Source organism: Pristiophorus japonicus, chromosome 8 (assembly GCF_044704955.1).
Source record: "Pristiophorus japonicus isolate sPriJap1 chromosome 8, sPriJap1.hap1, whole genome shotgun sequence".
In the NCBI taxonomy this organism is placed as follows: Eukaryota; Metazoa; Chordata; class Chondrichthyes; family Pristiophoridae; genus Pristiophorus; species Pristiophorus japonicus.
The window spans coordinates 220,004,476-220,010,475 of record NC_091984.1 but is presented as its reverse complement, the minus strand read 5'-3'; positions in this window follow the sequence as shown (position 1 = coordinate 220,010,475).

Here is a 6,000-nt window from a genome sequence, read left to right as displayed (position 1 = left end):
CGAGTAAAGACCCAGTCTACTCAATCTATCATCATAAGGTAACCTCCTCATCTCCGGAATGTAGAATTAATGGAAACCACCGCCCCCCCCCCCCCCACAGTGTTTGGACTCATAGGAAAGGGAATTTAATTTGGAACTATCTACCAGAAAGTTTGAAATCCTAAAGTGCACATGGAAGAAACTACGAACTTTAATCGAATTTGGGATTTTTAAAAGGTGTATGTTGGGTCTGCAAGAAAAGGGGTGGGGTCAATATCTAAAGGGCCAGTTTGGACATTGGAACTAATCAAATTGTCTGGGAACTGTATACCCTCGAAACTTGCCCCTTGAAAACATTAGCATTTAAACAATCAACGATGGAAGAAACATTTATCACCGCACCCAGAGGACCCAAGTGTCACATACATATTCCAACACCTTTTCAACAGGCATAGAAATATCTGGCTCAGGCCAGACTAGCACAATGGAGAGCTCACCAACTTCGAAAAGCCTATTAACACCAGATTAAAACCACTTAATCAAGTTTCAGTTAGCTGGCTGCAAAATCCAAACAAAGAACTGAGCTAGATTTGATGGAAGATAAAGAAGCCTGTTTTAGTATAATTGAAGTCTGTTCTGGCAGTGAGGTGTGCTTCAAGAGACACTATTAAGTTAGCAGTCTCGTTGCATAAGTTCTACACCAGCCTCGAAAAGTGGGATCCCGAAACATCGGCGATAGGAATCTCTAAAACCCAGAAGGACAGCACCACAACAGCAAACAGGCTGTCAAAACCACTATTGGAAAGTTGCGGCCAACAGTCAACCGGAACCAACCCAACAAAACCGAAGAAAAAACAAAGATTTTTCCACTCTACAAGCTGGTCCTACGCTACCAAGGGGTACAGACTACAGAACGTGGACAACTAAGGCAAACCCCAGGGACAACTAAGGCGAACCCTGGAGTTGGAACTGTCAAAAAGGAGATTGGTGAGCATAGCCCCTCAACGCCCCCAGAGCTATAACTTCGTTAGTTAGGGGAATTGGGAGGAGGGAGGCTGGGATAACTTGTGTAAATGTATCTGCATTCTCCTTTTTACCCCATTGAGAGTTTAAGCCGTATTCTTTTCCCCACAGGCTGTAATTTGACAATTTATTCAATGTGTTGTACCCCTCAGTGTGTATTGGTCTGTGTGTGTTATTAAAGGTGTACCTTTTACTTCTTTTTAAACACAATAAAGCCATACCTGCTTCCTACCTTGAAACCGATTGTCTGTCCAAGTCTGTCACAGTCCCTTCATAATTCCAGTGTCTAGAACCAAGGGTGTGGGAGCAATTCGGAACAGCTCATATAAGGTCAGAAGGGAAAGCTGACCCCCTGCAAACCACCCCTTACAGGAATCAGCCGAGTGAATTGTCTTTGTACCCCTTCCAAAGCTAGTATATCCTTCCTTAAGTAAGGTGACCAAAACTGCACGCAGTACTCCAGGTGCGGCCTCACCAATACCCTGTACAGTTACCTCCCTGCTTTTGTACTCCATTCCTCTCGCAATGAAGGCCAACATTCCATTCGCCTTCCTGATTACCGGCTGCACCTGCAAACTAACTTTTTGGAATTCATGCACAAGGAACTCAAAAGAGTTTCATGCACAAGGAACCCCAGGTCCCTCTGCACCTCAGCATGTTGTAATTTCTCCCCATTCAAATAATATTCACTTTTACTGTTTTTTTCCCCCAAGGGGACATTGTATTCCATCCGCCAAACCTTAGCCCATTCGCTTAACCTATCCAAATCTCTTTGCAGCCTCTCTGTGTCCTCTACACAACCCGCTTTCCCACTAATCTTTGTGTCATCTGCAAATTTTGTTACACTACACTCTGTCCCCTCTTCCAGGTCATCTATGTATATTGTAAACAATTGTGGTCCCAGCACCGATCCCTGTGGCACATCACTAACCACCGATTTCCAACCCGAAAAGGACCTATTTATCCCGACTCTCTGCTTTCTGTTCGCCAGCCAATTCTCTATCCATGCTAATACATTTCCTCTGACTCCGCGTACCCTTATCTTCTGCAGTAACCTTTTGTGTGGCACCTTATCGAATGCCTTTTGGAAATCTAAATACACCATATCCATCGGTACACCTCTATCCAACATGCTTGTTATATCCTCAAAGAATTCAAGTAAATTAGTTAAACATGATTTCCCCTTCATGAATCCATGCTGCGTCTGCTTGATTGCACTATTCCTATTTAGATGTCCCGCTATTTCTTCCTTAATGATAGTTTCAAGCATTTTCCCCACTACAAATGTTAAACTAACCGGCCTATAATTACGTGCCTTTTGTCTGCCCCCTTTTTTAAACAGAGGCGTTACATTAGCTGCTTTCCAATCCACTGGTACCTCCCCAGAGTCCAGAGAATTTTGGTAGATTATAATGAATGCATCTGCTATAACTTCCGCCATCTCTTTTAATACCCTGGGATGCATTTCATCAGGACCAGGGGACTTGTCTACCTTGAGTCCCATTAGCCTGTCCAGCACTACCCCCGTAGTGATAGTGATTGTCTCAAGGTCCTCCCTTCCCACATTCCTATGACCAGCAATTTTTGGCATGGTTTTTGTGTCTTCCACTGTGAAGACCGAAGCAAAACAATTGTTTAAGGTCTCAGCCATTTCCACATTTCCCATTATTAAATCCCCCTTCTCATCTTCTAAGGGACCAACATTTACTTTAGTCACTCTTTTCCGTTTTATATATCTGTAAAAGCTTTTACTATCTGTTTTTATGTTTTGCGCAAGTTTACCTTTGTAATCTATCTTTCCTTTTTTTATTGCTTTTTTAGTCATTCTTTGCTGTTGTTGAAAATTTTCCCAATCTTCTAGTTTCCCACTAACCTTGGCCACCATATACGCATTGGTCTTTGATTTGATACTCTCCTTTATTTCCTTGGTTATCCACGGCTGGTTATCCCTTCTCTTACCACCCTTCTTTTTCACTGGAATATATTTTTGTTGCGCACTATGAAAGAGCTCCTTAAAAGTCCTCCACTGTTCCTCAATTGTGCCACCATTTAGTCTGTGTTTCCAGTCTACTTTAGTCAACTCTGCCCTCATCCCACTGTAGTCCCCTTTGTTTAAGCATAGTACGCTCGTTTCTGACACAACTTCCTCACCCTCAATCTGTATTACAAATTCAACATACTGTGATCACTCATTCCGAGAGGATCTTTTACTAGAAGATCGCTTATTTTTCCTGTCTCATTACACAGAACCAGATCTAAGATAGCTTGTAGGTTCTGTTACATACTGTTCTAAGAAACAATCCCGTATGCATTCTATGAATTCCTCCTCCAGGCTACCCCGTGCGATTTGATCTGACCAATCGATATGCAGGTTAAAACCCCCCATGACTACTGCCGTTCCTTTTTCACATGCCTCCATTATTCCCTTGATTATTGCCCGCCCCACCGTGAAGTTATTATTTGGGGGCCTATAAACTACGCCCACCAGTGACTTTTTCCCCTTACTATCTCTAATCTCCACCCACAATGATTCAACATTTTGTTCATTAGAGCCAATATCGACTCTCACAACTGCCCTGATATCATCCTTTATTAACAGAGCTACCCCACCTCCTTTCCCTTCTTGTCTATCTTTCCGAATGCGTCAGATACCCCTGTATGTTTAATTCCCAGTCTTGGCCACCCTGCAACCATGTTTCTGTAATGGCCACCAAATCATACCCATTTGTAATGATTTGTGCCGTCAACTCATTTACTTTATTTCGAATGCTGCGTGCGTTTAGGTAGAGTGTTTTATTCCTAGTTTTTAAACCATGGTTTCTAGTTTTGACCCCTCCTGCAGCCCCTTTATATTCAGTGGCCCTTTTTGTTTTTTGCCTCAGGCTTCTCTGCCCTCCACTTTTACTCATCTCCTTTCTGTCTTTTGCTTTTGTCTCCTTTTTGTTTCCCTCTGTCTCCCTGCATTGGTTCCCATCCCCCTGCCATATTAGTTTAACTCCTCCCCAACAGCACTAGCAAACACTCACCCTAGGACATTGGTTTCGGTTCTGCCCAGGTGCAGACCGTCCGGTTTGTACTGGTCCCACCTCCCCCAGAACCTGTTCCAATGCCCCAGGAATTTGAATCCCTCCCTGCTGCACCACTGCTCAAGCCACGTATTCATCCTGCGATTCCTACTCTGACTAGCACGTGGCACTGGTAGCAATCCCGAGATTACTACTTTTGAGGTCCTACTTTTTCATTTAGCTCCTAGCTCCTTAAATCCGTCTCGTAGGACCTCATCCCTTTTTTTACCTATGTCGTTGGTACCAATGTGCACCACGACAACTGGTTGTTCTCCTTCATAGAAACATTGAAAATAGGTGCAGGAGTAGGCCATTCGGCCCTTCGATCCTGCACCGTCATTCAATGAGTTCATGGCTGAACATGCAACTTCAGTACCCCATTCCTACTTTCTCGCCATACCCCTTGATCCCCCTAGTAGTAAGGACTACATCTAACTCCTTTTTGAATATATTTAGTGAATTGGCCTCAACAACTTTCTGTGGTAGAGAATTCCACAGGTTCACCACTCTCTGGGTGAAGAAGTTTCTCCTCATCTCAGTCCTAAATGACTTACCCCTTATCCTTAGACTGTGACCCCTGGTTCTGGACTTCCCCAACATTGGGAACATTCTTCCTGCATCTAACCTGTCTAAACTCGTCAGAATTTTAAACGTTTCTATGAGATCCCCTCTCATTTTTCTGAACTCCAGTGAATACAAGCCCAGTTGATCCAGTCTTTCTTGATATGTCAGTCCCGCCATCCCGGGAATCAGTCTGGTGAACCTTCGCTGCACTCCCTCAATAGTAAGAATGTCCTTCCTCAAGTTATGAGACCAAAACTGTACACAATACTCCAGGTGTGACCTCACCAAGGCCCTGTACAACTGTAGCAACACCTCCCTGCCCCTGTACTCAAATCCCCTCGCTATGAAGGCCAACATGCCATTTGCTTTCTTAACCGCCTGCTGTACCTGCATGCCAACCTTCAATAACTGATGTAACATGACACCCAGGTCTCGTTGCACCTCCCCTTTTCCTAATCTGTCACCATTCAGATAATAGTCTGTCTCTCTGTTTTTACCACCAAAGTGGATAACCTCACATTTATCCACATTATACTTCATCTGCCATGCATTTGCCCACTCACCTAACCGATCCAAGTCACTCTGCAGCCTCATAGCATCCTCCTCGCAGCTCACACTGCCACCCAACTTAGTGTCATCCGCAAATTTGGAGATACTACATTTAATCCCCTCGTCTAAATCATTAATGTACAATGTAAACAGCTGGGGCCCCAGCACAGAATCTTGCGGTACCCCATTAGTCACTGCCTGCCATTCTGAAAAGTCCCCATTTACTCCTACTCTTTGCTTCCTGTCTGACAACCAGTTCTCAATCCATGTCAGCACACTACCCCCAATCCCATGTGCTTTAACTTTGTACATTAATCTCTTGTGTGGAACCTTGTCGAAAGCCTTCTGAAAGTCCAAATATACCACATCAACTGGTTCCCCCTTGTCCACTTTACTGGAAACATCCTCAAAAAATTCCAGAAGATTTGTCAAGCATGATTTCCCTTTCACAAATCCATGCTGACTTGGACCTATCATGTCACCTCTTTCCAAATGCGCTGCTATGACATCCTTAATAATTGATTCCATCATTTCACCCACTGCTGAGGTCAGGCTGACCGGTCTATAATTCCCTTTTTAGAATGTCCTGCACCCGCTCCAAGACATCCTTGACCCTTGCACCAGGGAGGCAACATACCATCCTGGTGTCTCGGTTGCGGCCACAGAAACGCCTATCTATTCCCCTTACAATTGAATCCCCTATCACTATCGCTCTCCCACTCTTTTTTCTGCCCTCCTGTGAAACAGAGCCAGCCAAGGTGCCATGAACTTGGCTGCTGGTGCCCTCCCCTGATGAGTCATCTCCCTGAACAGTACTCAA